This window comes from Oryctolagus cuniculus, chromosome 8, assembly GCF_051225735.1.
Source record: "Oryctolagus cuniculus isolate XC-2025 breed Fujian yellow rabbit chromosome 8, ASM5122573v1, whole genome shotgun sequence".
Lineage (NCBI taxonomy): Eukaryota > Metazoa > Chordata > Mammalia > Lagomorpha > Leporidae > Oryctolagus > Oryctolagus cuniculus.
Window position 1 is genome coordinate 75,090,394 of NC_142874.1, and position 17,175 is coordinate 75,107,568.

A 17,175-nucleotide genomic window follows, 5' to 3' on the forward strand; every position below is an offset into this window, starting at 1 on the left:
AGATCTTCCTTCCATTGGTTCACTGCCCAAATGACCGCCATGGCAGGCACTGTGCCGATCCAAAGCCAGGAGCCAGGTGCTTCCTCTTGGTCTCCCACACCAGTGCAGGGGCCCAAGCACCTGAGCCATCCTCCACTGCCCTCCCAGGTCACAGCAGAGAGCTAGACTGGAAGAGGAGCAAACGGGCCTAGAACCCGGCACCCATATGGGATGCCAGCGCTGCAGGTGGAGGATTAACCAAGTGAGCCAAGGCGCCGGCCCCTGTTGATTTTTCTGTTCAGCTGATCTCTCCATTGATGAAAGTCATGTGTTGAAGTTCCCCATTAATATGTATTAGAGTTGTATATCCCTTATATCTATTAAAAAATGCTTTAAATATCTAGGTGCTTTGGCATTGGGTGCATATATATTTATTTTAGTCATATCTTTCTGTTGAATTGATCCTTTAATTATTAGGCAATGCCCTTCTTTGTCTATTATAACTGTTTTTTGTTAAAGTCTATTTTGTCTAATATTAGGGTGGCTATACCTGCTTGCTTTTGCGTTCTGTTAGCATGGAATACGTTTTCCCTCTTTTCATTTTCAGTGTCCATGTTTCTTTTTTGGTCAGGTATATTTCTTGTTAGCAGCAAACAGATGGGTCTTGATTTATAATCCATTTGGCCAGTATATATCTTTTAGTTGGAGAACTTAGGTATTTACACTCAAGGTTATTATCAATAAGCAACAATTTGGTCCTTCCATTTTTCCATATATTCCTATTGTTTGCATTGGATTTCCTTTGTATTTTTGATAAGAGATTATCTGCCTTCACATTCTTTCATTATGTTGACTACTGGTCTTTGTTTTTGTAGGTAGAACATCCTTTAGAATCATTTGTAGGCTGGACAAATGACAAATTCTTTTAATTTGTGTTTGTTTTGGAAGGTCTTCATTTCACCTCCATTTATAAATGAGAGCTTTACTGGGTACATTATTCTTGGATGACAGTTTCTTTGTTTTAAGATTCGGACTATGTCTCTCCATTCTCTCCTAGCCTATTTTGTTTCTGATGAGAAATAAGCCTTTAGTCTAATTGAGGATCCTCTGAAGTTAATCTAGAGTTTATCTTGTGCACATTTTAGAATATTTTCTTTATGTTTTACTGTTGACAGTTTGACTATAATGTGTTATTCTGAAGATCTTTACTGATCATGTCTGATCATGCTCTATGTGTTTCCTGTATTGGATGTCACTTTCTTTCTCCAAATTTGGGATGTTTTCTGTGATTACTTCACTGAATAGAAGTTCTAATTCATTATCTCTTTCCACACCTTCAGGAACTCTTAAGAAATGTATGCTTGGTTGTTTGATAGTATCCCCATAAATCTCCAATTATTTTTTTTTTTGTCTGACTGAGATATTTCCAAGGACTTGTGTTCTAGCTCTGATTTTCTTTCTTCTGCCTCATAAGTCTGTTGTTGAGGCTTTCCACTATATTTTCTAATTGACCTATTGGATTCTTCATTTCTAACATTTAAACTTGATTTCTCTTCAGTATCTCAATCTCTTGGCAAAATTTTTCATCATATGTATGTATTTCTTCATCTCATGATCTGGTTCTCTATGTTTGTAAGTAATTTTATGATCATTCTTTTGTATTTATTTTTAGGCATTTCATGAATCTCTTCATCTTCACATTCTAATACTGAAGTGCTATGTTCCTTTGGGGGAGTCACTATTTGTTCTTATTTGTTGTCTTATTTGTTCTTGTTTCTTATATTTCTGCATTTATTTTTAGGCATTTTAGAAACATTTGTTGGTTTTCTCCTCTGATGGGTTTTATCTTTGAATTGTCCTTCTGTGGCTTAATGGAGTGTCTGCTCTTTTAGTGGATATCCAGAGGTGTATGCTAGTTGGGACCAGGGAGCTCTGGTCTCCTGCTCCATGGTGAAGGTAGAATCCAGGGCGACACTCAAGTTGGGCATGGTAGATATCTTCTATTGTCAACATGGGGGAGTGTATGATCATACCTGTGAGCATAATCACCTCACTTCCTCTCTTCCAAGTTGATTAACGCCCAGGGTTAGCCCACAGTGGGCACAACTCCACCCATGCAAGCACATGAACTGTGCAAAGGATCTGTGTGGCCCTCAGTGTGAGTACGGAATGCTCTGCAATGCCCCAACCCAGGCAGACAGGGAGCTCTGAGCCTCTGATACCAAACACAGTTATTGCCCAGTGATCCAGTTACCCCCCACACCCTATCATGCAGACACAGAATTCCCACAATCACAGCATGCAAGGCTTCCACAGTCATGTGGTGTAAAGGATCCACTGTTAGCCCCACCAGCCTGCCCCTTCCACTAGAGAGCAAAGACAATACCAGAGCCAGCTACCTGTAGGTGCTCTGCCTTGGCAGTTTGAACCTTAGAGCCTGTGATAAGTTGAGGAGATGGGAGTATCTCACAGTCCTAAATTGGTGCTCAGCCCCCTGCCAACTCTTTCAGCCAGGGTGGAACACTCCAAATAGGTGGGGAACACAGATTTTTCCTTCTGGTCAAATCTCCTGATTGCAGGCAGGCACAAGCATCCTAAGCCTCTACTGTGTCAAGATGCCACCTTATCCCCACTGGTCACTGAGCACTCTTATGGGGTGAAAGAGTGGTGCTTTTCCTTCTCTGGATTAGGTGGGTCCCCTGTCCCTTGCTAGGGATCCAGGCCGCATTCAAATTCAGTGTTGGTTACCAGGTCCTCCCTCAGGCATTATGATCAGTGGCACAGGCTGTTGCTCTCTGCTCTCACCTGCTTTCAGAAGCTAGTGTCGCCGGCGCCGCGGCTCACTAGGCTAATCCTCTGCCTTGCAGCGTCGGCACACCGGGTTCTAGTCCTGGTCGGGGCGCCAGAATCTGTCCTGGTTGCCCCTCTTCCAGGCCAGCTCTCTGCTGTGGCCAGGGAGTGCAGTGGAGGATGGCCCAAGCACTTGGGCCCTGCACCCCATGGGAGACCAGGAGAAGTACCTGGCTCCTGGCTTCGAATCAGCGCGATGCGCCGGCCACAGCGCACCGGCTGCGGCGGCCATTGGAGGGTGAACCAATGGCAAAGGAAGACCTTTATCTCTGTCTCTCTCTCTCACTGTCCACTCTGCCTGTCAAATAAATAAATAATTAATTAATTTTAAAAAAAAGAAGCTAGTGTCTTCTCCAGCCCTTCACTAGGGAGTCATGGATGTTGTTTCTGCTCCCTGCTGCTTGGCTCCATCTTCCACACTGCTCCATGGGGTCCCTCTTCATTCTGTAAAACTTAAGGGACAAATACAACAGATTCTAACATTGGACTTTATCCTTAAAAAAATCTGTATAAGCTGGGAAAGAGTTAAAGTCCTTGAGATTCATGATGCTGTGATTAACCATTGGAGGACATTTCCCTTTGTCCAACACCAAGATAATGATTGCCTTTGGGGCAATGCATATTAGTGAAACATAAGATGAATGAGGAATTTGCACTTGCTTTATAAAGAGGGACTCAGGTCTTAGTGAATGTAGACCCATTTTCTGTCAGATTGAATTAGGATAAAAACCACATAGAGAAGTCAGGTATCAGGAAATGAATTGCCTTAAAAGCAGCCGTGCTGTGGTCAGCACTGTAGTGTAGCAGGTTAAGCTGCACCCTGCGACATTGGCATCACATATGGGCACTGGTTTGAGTACTGGCTTCTCCATTTCCAATCCAGCTCCCTGTTAATGTGCCTGGGAAAGCAGTGAAAGATGGCCTAGGTGCTTGAGTCCCTACACCCACATGGGAGATCCAGAAGAAGCTCTGGGCTCCTGGCTTCATCCTGGCACAATCCTGTCCAGTGTAGCCATTTGGAGAGTGAACCAGTGGATGGAAACTCTTTCTCTTTTTTTCTCTCTCTGTTTGTCCCTCATTGTCTGTAAGTCTACCTTTCAAATAAATAAATCTTAGGAGGAAAAAAATGTACCCATGCTGAGGTGTCTTGTAATGTCTTAGGTTGATGGCCACTGCCCTACGCTATCTGTACCTCTCTCTGTGTTGGGATGGAAGTTGGAAGTTTATGCAAATCCTGTGTTTTTAAGTTACTGATTCATGGAAGCACAAAACCCTCTCAGTAAAGAGATAAATTCTACTCTTATTGATTTATTTAAAAATTGTGATATAGCACAAATAATGTGTTTTAATCTGACTAAGATTAGTGGCATTAGGCAAATCCTTATTATCCCACCATGTCTCTTAATATAAATTCTCGAGGTCTTCCATCACTCCCCTCCTTTCTACAGGTATCCTGACACCTGTTCATTCCACTTGCTGCAGTAACACCCATCCCCTATGGTCTGGAACTTCTCTGAATGGAGAGTCACTCAGAGAATCTGCTATCCTGTTCTTGAGGACATAGTCTCAGAACCTGAATGTTGTATGTTGCTTTTATTGTCTCTCTTATCACTTAGTGAGAAAACACGCTGGAGAAAAACAATGAAAGCGCTTGTTTTTGCCATCCTGAGCTCTAAATATAATCAAAGCACTGTGAAACCCTGCATGATTTTTTTATTGATTTTTTAAAAGCACGGTAGGATTCTTAGTCTATATGCTTTTATTGTACTGGAGAACTATTTAGCATTCAGTTGGCATGTTTCAGAGGTTCCAAGTATAATTTCATGGTGTTTGGTGGTAGACTCAACATTCAAAAACTCTTAATCTGCAATTAAGATATATTATAATTGCATGCCACTCAAAAACCTCCCAATCCCTAATTAGGGTAAATTGCCACCAGGTGGCAGGGGAATGCCTTTATTTTGTGAACTGAGCTACTCGGCAAAAGGCAGTTTAGCTATTTATTTTATTTTGTTTTATTTTTATTACTATCTAAACTCAGTTGGAGACTAATATTGACAATGTGGTATTAATTACTTTATCACCTCCCTCTTCTGTAGCCCCATGGCATTTTTAATGTGCGTCTACTGTAGCATCAGACACTTTGTATTCTAGTTCATCAGCTGCCAAAGTATGGTCCCAGGGATCCTAAAGAGTCTTCCAGAGACTTTTCAAAGTCAACAATGTCATCTCAATCATGTAAGATATGCTTTACCATTTTCACTTCATTTTCTCAAGAACATGTGCCTAGTAGAGTTTCCCATCAGAGCCTCATCCTGACAGTTAAAGGAATTCAGCATTTTATCACAACTTGTGTCCTAAGTATTCTCGGTTTTGACTTCCAGTGTAGTTTGGGGTGACAGATACAAGCTATACAAACAAAAGGTTTTTACCATTTTCAGTAATTTTTGAGAATCTAAACAAGTCCTGAGATTAAAATAATTTGAGAGGTAATATTTTACTTTGTTAAATGGCTCTAATTAAATGTCCATGGAATTTTTCTCTCATCTGAGGACAAAGATGTTGCCATCTTTACTTTTGTTTCTGTTGCATACATAGCAAACAACACCTTGTCTACACATAATAGTCACTTGAGAAAGGTCTGTTGGTGAGCAAAGTATTTCTAGCTGAGAAATATTATTAGAATAAAAGTTATTAAAGGAGAGAATGCATTCTTAAGTTCACCCATAAAAATTAAATAATAAAATATTTATTCAAATATGACAGGGTTTCAAAAATTCATGGAAAATATGTGTTATTTTTAAGTTCCATTTTTCCTCTCCATAAAAATTTAAACCAAGTGTGATTTGATTCATTTTTCAATAGCTTTTTACTGTATTAATGAGTATATATTTCTTTCCTCCAAATTTTAAAGATTTTTAACACTTGTTAGAATTTATTTTGCTAAGGCGACCGCTGTGGGCAAGAAGGCTGCAGCCCAGAAAGCTCTGGCTCAGAAGGCTCTGGCCCAGCAAGCAGCGGGCCAGAAGGCAGCACAGCCTCCTAAAGCTCAGAAGGCCAGAAGCCTCCTGCCCAGAAAGCACCTGCGCCAAAGGCATCTGGCAAGAAAGCATGAGAGGCTGTTAAGAGAGTAATAAAGGTTCTTTATTACTTGAAAAAAAAAGAATTTATTTTTCCTCTACATAACCTCAAAATATCGAGTATTTTTTCCAAAATACCTCTAACTTTCATCCCAACATCCAGCTATCAGAAAAAGTCACTTATACCATGAATCTTCTTCCTTAACATCAGTTTCTCAGCAATGTCTATACAAAATTTCTAATTTTTCATTTTTTAAACATTAGAATAATATTGCACTGACAAATCCTACAAATTTTTATTTTTGTTGTAAACTTTTGTCTTTAAAGTTAGTATATTTTTCATCAAGCATTATATTCTGAATCCTTTATTTTTGTGTGAAAAATTCTATAAGTTTCCTATTAAACTATATAACTTATATATACATATTTTATATATACATATAATATTAAAGCTGTTCACCAAAAATTTATGTAGAAATGTTAGGTAGAAAGTCAGATATGAGCTTATGTTTGTGTGACAAAGGCCTAAAGTGTTGACATCTAGGTCCAGCATATGCATCTCAAAATCATCCCGATAACCTGACAGGTGGGGGTCCCACCCCTTCTGCCTGATAACCTTTCAGGTGCAGCCCAGTATCTGCACTTCAAACATCCTACGGATCTTTCAGGGGGTCCTGCCCATCTTTCCTCTAACCAGGGCAACATCAGCCAGGCTTCCTCCTGTCTGATAACTTCAGGGGGAAAACTCAGATAGGAATTTTTCATATTTACATCCAAAAACTCCTTTGTTCCAGGAGGAGCAGAGGTGGGGAGGCAAGACCCATCCCCTTAAAAATCCCTCACCTCATTCGGACTGCGTGCTCAGCCTCTGCCTCTCTGCTGAGCCACCCACCTGGCCTGGCCAGGTGTACTATCTCCACTCAACCATGTAACCTCACTCTCCCCCAGTCTGAGGACTGGGCACTCTCAGGTTCTGTCTGGAGATGTGCCCATCCATTCTTACAGATGTCCCTGCCCTAATAAACCTTGCTACTTACTTTCCACTTACTCTCTGTCTCATGCCTGAATTCTTTCTTGCGTGAAGACAAGGACCCTGCCATTCTCTGGTAACAGAACTATTAGATTCTTTTTATTTGAGTTGTAATGGAGATATATCAAAAATCAAGAAAATTGTATAGGGAGTCATAGTTCATTGTGTGTATAAATATATATGTATATATATAAATTATTTATTTATTCAAAAGACAGAGAATTACAGAGAGAGGGAGAGTGAGATCTTCCATCCACTGGTTCACTCCCCAAATGGCTGCAACAGTTAGAGTTGGGCAAATCCCAAACCAGGAGCCACGATCTTCTTCTGCGTCTCCCACATGGGTGCTGTCGCTCCCCCTCTTCGTGGAGGAACGACACAGGACCCTGCGCTGTTCTTTGGTCTGCTCGGCCCTCCCCGGGTTTGCTGCTGGTTCTTCCCGGGTTGGCTACCGACCCTTCCACCTCCGTGGAAGGGCGGTTCCCCCTGGCCACTTTCCCCACTTCCGCGGTGGAGCGGCATACCACCAGCCGGCTATCTCGGGGGCTGCACAGGTGTTCCCCTTAGATGTTCCCCTTAGATGTTCCTGGTGCATGTTGTCTCTCTCCTCCTTTATAGTCCTCTTCCACCAATCCCAACTCTGCTACCCACACGCCGAGTACGCTGCTCTCCTCCAATCAGGAGCAGGTCCTGCTGTTTATTGGTTGAACTGGAGGCAGCTGTGTAGAAGCTGTTTCTCCCTTCTCAGCGCCATATTGTGGGAGAGCAGATGCATAGAATAAGTCTTAATTCCAGTAACAGTCTAGTCCGAGTTGCTCCCAGTTGCTCCCCACAGGTGCAGGGTCCCAAGCACTTGGGCCATCTTCCACTGCTTTCTCAGGCACATTAGCAGGAAACTGGATCAGAAGTGGAGCAGCCAGGATTCAAACCAGAGCCCATATGGGAAGCTTGCAGTGCTGGTGGCAGCTTTGCCTGCTGCACCATAGCACCGGCCCAGTCAATTACACTGAGAACAAGAGAAGTTTTTTGGTTTTTTTTTTTTAATATTCTTTTTTTATTTTTTTTTTATTTTTTGACAGGCGGAGTGGACAGTGAGAGAGAGAGACAGAGAGAAAGGTCTTCCTTTTGCCGTTGGTTCACCCTCCAATGGCCGCCGTGGCCGGCGCATCGCGCTGATCCTAAGCCAGGAGCCAGGTGCTTCTCCTGGTCTCCCATGGGGTGCAGGGCCCAAGGACTTGGGCCATCCTCTGCTACACTCCCTGGCCACAGCAGAGAGCTGGCCTGGAAGAGGGGCAACTGGGACAGAATCCGGCGCCCCGACCGGGACTAGAACCCCGTGTGCCGGCACCGCAAGGCGGAGGATTAGCCTAGTGAGCCAAGGCGCCGGCTTGAACAAGAGAAGTTTTTAAAGTACCTAGGACACACAAATATAATGGAGCCTTATATAGAATTGAAAACTGATCACTTAAAACTACAGTACATAAGATATAAGGAATGCGCTGAAAACAGCATTTCAAATCCAGAACAGTCAAGTTGCTTTGAGCAATGCAAGGCAAGGAAGCTTCAAACCCATGGAGGAAGGCCCTATCAAGGCCCTACTTTCAGGAATGAGCTAGGGGATGACTTCCTACTTCTGATCACAATGGGGACAAATCTGTATGGAAAAATATGAGCTGGACTCATTCAATTTATATAACAAAGTACTTAAGTAGATTCTTCCTTTTCTTTATAAAATTCTGAGTTACAACATTGATAGTAACTGAATCTAAGCTATGGAATGAGCAAACCATATAATATAATAAAGTTTTTTTTTAACAGGCAGAGTTAGACAGTGAAGGAGAGAGAGAGACAGAGAGAAAGGTCATCCTTCCATTGGTTCACCCCCGAAATGGCTGCTACGGCAAGCTGGCTGTGCACATCCGAAGCCAGGAGCCAGGTGCTTCCTCCTGGTCTCCCATGCAGGTGCACACTTGGGCCATCCTCCACTGCACTCCCGGGCCACAGCAGATAGCTGGACTGGAAGAGGGGCAACCGGGACAGAATCCGGCGCCCCGACCGGGACTAGAACCCAGGGTGGAGGATTAACCTAGTGAGCCGTGGCGCCGGCCAAGTTTTAATGAGTATGATTATGTATAGATCCGAAACCTCATAAACAATATTATACTTCTGTGATTTCTTCCAAACTAAGGAGCAGATTCCGCTCTTAACATCAGGTGGAGCCGAAGAAAATGATTCACAAATCAGGAAATTCATGGAAAATGAAATGAAAAAACAGGTTTATTTTGGTGTATAAAGATAAAGGGTTACCAATCAAAGGTAAAGATGGAAATCACGAGCATCTATTGTTGCAGATATACAGGCAGTGTATTCTGTCTATCATAAAACACTTTTTTGAGGTACCCTTGTATTTTCTTTTTTTCAGCTAGAAGTTTTAGAAAAAAATGACTATCTGCATTCCACACCACTTATATCTCATATGAGACTTGCTAAACTTTTCACTTTCTTTTTTTAGGAATCAAAATAAGTACCAAGAATGCTGAGGTTCCCCAACTGCAACTGTTTTGCGTTTCCATTTTATTTAAAGACTCTTCATAAACAATTCTTGTAGCTCTTGAAGTTTGCTCTAAGTTATAAAGAATTTAATGAGCTTCCCTCCCATCCAATGTGTGCTGTAAATTCTTTCTGCAGTGGCTCATTGTATAAGAAATGCTGCCTTCATTTCTGTGGATACAGCTTTCAATTTTAATTCCAATTCGGCCTGCAAGGTCTCCATTTCTCTACAAAGCCTGATCACTCCTGTGTGTGTGTGTGTCTGGAAGCCCTTCATCTTTTCATATACCCATATTATATCAATGGTAAGGATTATATAAACATATTTTTTGGAATTGTCTTCCTAATTGTTTAACATAAAAAGTGTACCCCTCACCAAACTCTGTTAATAAATTATGATTCCAAAGCGTTCTCTTAGTGAACCAAAAATCCCCCTGTGACCATTGAAACTATTTTATTATTATTATAGTGAGGACAATACTCACCTCTCTTTTATGCTGCCCCCTCACAATACCAAACCAACATTTCCAAAATCCATTTTGTTACATTTTTTTCCAAACACATCCATGTTTCCAATAGCAACTGAAGACCTTCAAAAAAAAAAAAAAAAAAAACTTGACCCCCTTGTCAATTTCTATGTGTAACAACAAAACAATAAAGCATACTGCCTGGAAAATGGCCCGAAATTTTGTCATTTTTGTTTCAAAACTGTGAGGCATTCTTAGATTGAAGCCATTAGGCTACTTGTTGTCTCTAACAAGAAAACTCCCTGCACTCCCTAGCTGCTGGACCCCTTGTCAGCCCATTCAATGCATACTGCTTTTCTCTCTGCATCTGAAAAAAATAAAAGGATGACTAGGCACATTTGGGCTATTCAGGGGTAGCAAAGTTCTACTTCTGACAATAAAGAGAAACAAGAGTATGTGTATTCATCAACTCCTCTGTTAAATTGTTCTACTCCCCTTTTAATTGTCTGTGTCTCAGTAATCCTATAATTGTAGCACCTTCCTAAGTTACCTGTATGCACTCAACAGGCAAGCTCAGGGAGCAGGGGAGGAATGGAGAAGAGAGGAGTAAGCTGGCTAAAGCCACATGGTCTTTACCCTTTCCTTCTTTTCAAGCCATCTTATAGCTGTAGGGCTATGGAAGTAAACTAAGGATTCACATTTCCTGAACTGTCCCTTTCCTCCATCATTTAAACACAAAATCAGGAAACCATCCTTGGTTGTGATTTATTTTATTTATTTATTTATTTATTTTTAAGACATTAAACATGTTTTCTTTTTCTTTTTTTTATGGGAGGTGTACTGCTAGAGGTACTGAATCCAGCAGGGCCATGCTGAGCAGCAGGAGTTGTGGGACAGATTTTTCTGGAGAGTGCTGACAACTATGGATAGCAGATGCTGCTACCCTTTGATGGCAAATCACCCCTCACTTCTTCTCTGTGTATATTATCTGCAAGTTATTCCAAGGATTAACTGTTCAAATTCAAAGAGACAGGATGAGAGGATGATCCAAAAGAATAAAAAAGTTCATATAAACTAGTGTAGATAATCAATAAAGGCTATAGACTGACTTGAAAATATACATTTATCTTTTTTATCAAGTATATAAAGACATAAACATATGCATTTAATTTTTAGAAAGCTTTTATTTAATAAATATAAATTTCATAGGTGCAGCTTTTGGAATATAGTGGTTCTTTCCCCAATACCCACCCTCCCTCCCCCACTCTCATCCCACCTCCTACTCCCTCTCTCATCCCTTTCTTCATTAAGATTCATTTTTAATTATCTTTATATATAGAAGATCAGCTCTATTCAAAGTAAAGATTTCAACAGTTTGCACCCACACAGACACACAAAGCACTGTTTGAAGACTAGTTTGTCATAATTACTGTAAAAATTTATGTGCCTAACACAATAAAATTTGGTCCTTTCCTGGAGCCTAGGTAGGCCTAATTCATTCATAGCATAAGTTAGACATTGACAGAGAATCTCTGGAACAAGGGTACCATTAGGGGAGTCATAGCCTCCAGGCACTGAGGCACCTGAGTACAGGAGGAAGAATCCCAAATATAGGCAACAATGAGATCCACACCCAGCTGAAGGCTGAAGAGCCAAGCCTGTCAGAAAAGAGATCAGAGTACTTAGAGTAGGATAATACAAAGTATTACAGGTCTGGGGCCAGCACCGTGGTGCAGTAGGTTAATCCTCCACCTCTGGTGCTGGCATCCCATATGGGTGCCAGTTCTAGTCCCGGCTGCTCCCCTTCCAATCTAATTCTCTGAAGTGGTCTGGAAAAGCAGTAGAAGATGGCCCAAGTCCTTAGGACCCTGCACCCACATGGGAGACCAGGAGGAAGCACCTGGCTCCTGGCTTCGGATCAGCGCAGCTCCAGCCATTGCAGCAACCTGGGGAATGAACCAGAGGATGGAAAACCTTTCTGTCTGTCTCTCCCTCTCACTGTCTGTAACTCTACCTCTCAAATAAATAAATAAAATCTTTAAAAAAAAGTATTGCTAATGAAAGGACTAAGAGTCAAAGGGAGCACATAAGCAAGTCTAGTACCTGCTAACACTAAACGATAGAATAAATAAAGGGGAGAGTGATCCAACATGGGAAGTGAGATACTCAGCAGACTCATAGAATGGCAGATGCCCTAAATAGCACTCTGGCCTCAGAATCAGCCCTAAAGGCATTCAGATCTGGCTGAAAAGCCCATGAGAGTATTTCAGGCATGGAAAGCCAAGACACTCTGGCAAAAGATCTCTGTGAGTGAGATCTCAGTGGAAAGAACAGGTCTTCAAAGAAGGAGGTACCTTTCTCTGAAGGGAGGAGAGAACCTCCACTTTGACTATGACCTTGTCTAAACAAGATAAGAGTCGGAGAACTCAAGGGGCTTCCATAGCCTTGGAAACTCATGACTGGAGCATAGGGAGATTACTGATGCCATAGACAGGAGTGTCAATTGGTAAAGTCAACAACAGGAGTCACTGTGCACTTACTCCTCATGTAGGATCTCTGTCCTTAATGTGCTGTGCATTGAGATTTAATGCTATAACGAGTACTCAAATAATATATTGCACTTTGTGTTTCTATGGGGGTGCAAACTGTTGAAATCTTTACTTAATGCATACTAAACTGATCCTCTGTAAAAAAAAAAAAAAAAAAAAAAGAAAAAAGAAAAGAAACTATCAACTCCCAACTTGACTCTCACTGGGATTAAACATGACAATAGGTCTGATCTGATTTCATCATCATTAAAAAAAAAATCATCTATTATTTTTCACTTTATGTTTCTGTGTGGGAGCAAACTGTTGAAATCCTTACTTAATGTATACTAAGCTGATCTTCTGTATATTAAGATAATCGAAAATGAATCTTGATGTGAATGGAAGGGGAGAGGGAGTGGGAAAGGGGAGGGTTGTGGGTGGGAGGGACGGTATGGGGGGGAAGCCATAGTAATCCATTATTCGTACTTTGGAAACGTATATTCATTAAATAAAAGTTAAAAAAAAAAAGTATTACAAGTCTGAGGTGTTTTTTTTTTATTCTACCTACAAACTATTACATTTGCCTGAAAAAATGTAATAAATACAGGTAGAAGACATGGTACTTTGGGTCAGAAACTAAGAACTTCATTACTCATGGCACAGCAAGCAACTTGAGCAGCACTTCCCCTTTTGCAAGTCCCGAGGAAAGCCAATGTGGAAGAGGGCCCTGGCAGATTCTTGCATGTGCAGCAGGTTGTATTGCAAGAAAGAACAACCCACTGATCTTGGAGAACCTACCATTGTGCAGCAAGAGGTAAGCAAGCTTGCTCTTTACCTCAGAGAGGAATAATATTTAGTTTCTCAGGGTTGTTCCCGAAACTGCAGTCCTAAGAACCAGCCCAAGTAAAGAGCTAGAATGGTTTTGTATTCTTGGCACACTCAGAGTCCACATTTCTAACAAACTCCCAGATGATGCCAATGCTGCTGGTGCAGAGCCTAGATTTTGTGTACAAAGAGTTAAGCTGTCAGTGAAATTTGTAAAGCAGAGGGTCCTATTCTAGACCCATGGAATCAACGCTTTTCAGGAGAGACCTAGATTATGTTATCAAACACCCCAGGTGATTTTTTTTCAATACAAAGAAAAGACCAGTCTGGATAATAGTTATAATCTTGAAATGCTGAACATACATGCATTTAATGTGATTAAACCTGATCTTCCCATTAGCTTCCATGCAGTTCCAGACACATTTTATTTCGTGATGCATATTTGATTAGCAGTAACTTTCAAGTCCCAGCTGACAGCTTGTGAAGGTAAGCAAAACACGCCACTTCAAAATATGCCCGCTTGGCATAAGAATTACTGTAACTGAAAGCAGCTGAGAGGACAGGTTTAAGAAAAACTCTGCTCTCCTCTCATTTTCCTAAAAGCAGGGCATAAATTTGCAAAGGTGTTGCTCCTCCTCTCTCTACCAGGAGGACAGAAGTTCATCACTGTTGACAATGTAGACCGTGAACAGGACAGAGATGGCACCAGAGGGTCTACCCTGCAAAACTTACTATACCTAGCCCATATCTACCTTTACTTTCTGCATGTATGTACCTTCCCACAATTGGCCACACCTAGCTCAGTCTTTTCCTTTGCCTTATCACTTCTCTGAATATTTACTGGTTTTGTGCTAAGATGCCATATAAATTCCAAGCTCTCACCACTTCCTTGGGTTATTTAATGCTCAGCATTAGCATGCTTGCATGTGATGCGCTTCTGTTTCATTTTATCTTACTGATCTGCCTTCTGCTAATCTAATTTATGAGGTTTGAGCTGCAGCACCTAACATGAACAGAGGAAAAAGATGTTTTCTGACCCTGTACTTGAAATAAGGGAGGTTAAATTCCTTCTGAATGGCTGCTGGCCTGGAGGCAGGGACAGCTGAAATCTAACCCTAAAGAAAGTTGTCAAGTTACAATTAGGTTCAAGTCCTAAATAAAAGCAGAACCAAATTCGAAGCACAAGAGCCAAAAGGCAGATTCAGAAAGCTGTTCACTGTGGAAGCAGGAGGAAAGGCGCAAATGGAACCTGCTAGACAAGTCAAACAAAAGCCAAACATGGGAGAAGAGGCAGCAAATAGACAGAGGAGTGCACACAAGCTGTGATGGGGTCAGCAAGGTTGCAGAAGCATGGTTGACACGGTCAGCCACAATAGGTTCCATTGCAGTTCTGCGGGATCATCATTTTAAGCCTGGTAAATGAAAATAACAGGAGGCAATCATCTTGAACAAGCCTCCTGCACTAAACCCAAACAGTCTAGATTAAGAATAACCGTAGACACTCAGAATACAGTTCCAAACCGAAACTAAATCGTTATCTGACCTGAAATCAAGACAGGTAACAGCCGGGCTTCCCAAGCAGACCCATTCACTGAGCATGAAAAAGAAGTGCCCTCTGCTTTAGTCTTTACAAAAGTGACTTCGTGTTAACCAATCAGTTATTGGTCTATTGTTGTGGCTCCTCGTCCCTGCCTTGTTAGGAACTAACTTTGAAATGACCAATCTGATTTGGGTTTTGTTGTTGTTGCTGTTTATGCTCTCTTCAGCCCTTTTATGTCTAGAAATCAACCTCTTCTGCTTAGCTCATTGGGACTTTTATTCTGTTTTATAGAATGAAGTGTTGCCTGATTCTAGAATTACAAATAAAGTTAATTAAATTGTTGTAATTTCATCCTTTGACAAGCCTCAATATCCTGTCTCTGCCTCAAAAATAATTAGGGATCTGCTAAGAAATGCTAAGTGCACCAAGCTAGCAATGCTAGATAAACGAATGAAGCCAATACACATCTCTACATATAAATCAGCACTTAAAATCATTTGTTTAATAAATTTTTACAAAGTTGAGCTTCCTAACAGACAGGTCAATGAGTCCTAATGTTTAAAAGAATAACATGTTTAAATGAAAGGAGGAACAGAGAAAACTATTAACTTTATTTGTAAACTTCCTTTTCTTATACTTTTGCCATGACTCCCTAAGGCCTCTTTTTTTTATTTCTATCCCATCCTTTGTTCCTCACTGTTCATGGGTTTAAAAAAATGCAAGCCTTTAATCTAACAAGAAGCTGAAACAAATTCAAGATGCTTTGAAGTCACTAGATAAAACTGAAAACATATGTCTAATCATCTCTGATGAACTTCAATATTAAATATATATTAAACATGCTGGACTCTCAAAGGCATTCATTTTTATGCTTGACACCATAGATTATCATTAAAGGAGAGAGCAAAAGATGAGGCTCAGAAGATGACTAGATAATAAAGCAAAGGTATCGACTGAAACATCTGTGCAGTGTATTCTATAATTTTAGTCAGTGGCTGACACCCTCAAGCACTAACAGAAATTTTTGCCTTTGCAGAATCTGGATGCAAACTAATCACTCACAAGCAGTATTCCTGGCTTCTTCTCTGTCATTATTTCCCAGATTCCACTCTTGTCCTCACACGTCTTCCCTCAAGGGTCTTCCCTCTCAGCCTACCTCACATTTTCCATATGGAACTAAGTTCACATGCTCATCTCAAGGCTCTCTGTGGAGCCTCAGTCACATCCTCAGCTGTTTCTTGGCTTTTATTTCCTGGATCACCTACCCAAACCATCAGTCCAGCACAGCCTAAATCAGTTAAACAACTTTCTACTCCAAGCAAGATTCTTCTCTAGCTTTCAGGTAATAGGAATTCTATTCTCTCATACTTCCATTTTCTGCTCTTCTGTCTCTCGAGCCTCTTAAATGCCTGATCGCACATTCAGGAGACTTTCGCATTGTCCCTCTCCTTCCATCCTCACTCCCCTCCCTCCACCTTCTTTTAACTCTGTCTTCAGAGGGAAAAAGTCTTCTCTTCTCCTGTCCATCCTGCGTTCTGTTGCCAGATTACTCTTTCTTTTCTATGACTCTCAACTCACTCTGTAGCTCTATAACGGTATCCACACGGCTCACCAAATAGATAATTTTTTGCCCCAGTATTCAACTTTCTTCAAATTCTGTGGACTTGGCACACATTCCCAATCTAATTTCCCAATATTTTCTCTCAACTCCTACATATTCCAATCAAATCTTATAGCCCCATAGAAATAGGACTCCTGTTTTCATCCTTCAGCAGTCTCTTTCCTTCCAGACACTTAACGGGCAGGAACACAAAGTGGAAAGCAGAGCTGTGAGCTTTGGGATCATGCTGCACTGCGTTCAACTCCCCACTCATGAACTGTGTCTGTGGGCAATGATCTTCTATTTCATAATATGTAAAATGTACTCAGTTCATACTTCACAGTCATAGTTTGAAGTTTGAAGGACACAATCCTGCAGAGGAACTCAGAATATACTGTTTCTACTTCCTTTCACTCCTGCAGCCAGTTCTCAAACCTTGTGTTCTCATCCCATTAAGCTTTTACTTTATCTTCTAATAAAGATATGACCTCTCCCTTATTTTTAGTATGAATTTTTGTATGAATCATAGAACATTAAATTTACTCTGTGATAAAATAATTGGCCAAATTGCAGAATCTTTGAGGTTGAGGTCAATGATTTTGTTTTTCTCGAGATCTTGAAAGCACACCAAACAGGGTCGCAAATCCAACTCAGTAAATATTTGTGCAATTGAGCTTATTTTAATATTCAATAAAAAAAAAACAGAAGGAAGCTCCTATCTGACCC

At 41.1% G+C, this 17,175-nt stretch overlaps 1 long non-coding RNA gene across 1 annotated transcript; it reads right to left on the reverse strand.

Moving 5' to 3' along the window:
• Positions 1-5,906: 5,906 nt before the first annotated feature.
• LOC149125055 (uncharacterized) lies at positions 5,907-14,938 on the reverse strand. The gene is made up of 3 exons (XR_016212564.1): positions 14,853-14,938; positions 9,975-10,079; positions 5,907-7,945 (listed from the first exon to the last, which is right to left on the reverse strand). It is a non-coding gene; the product is annotated as an uncharacterized LOC149125055 (long non-coding RNA).
• Positions 14,939-17,175: the final 2,237 nt, after the last annotated feature.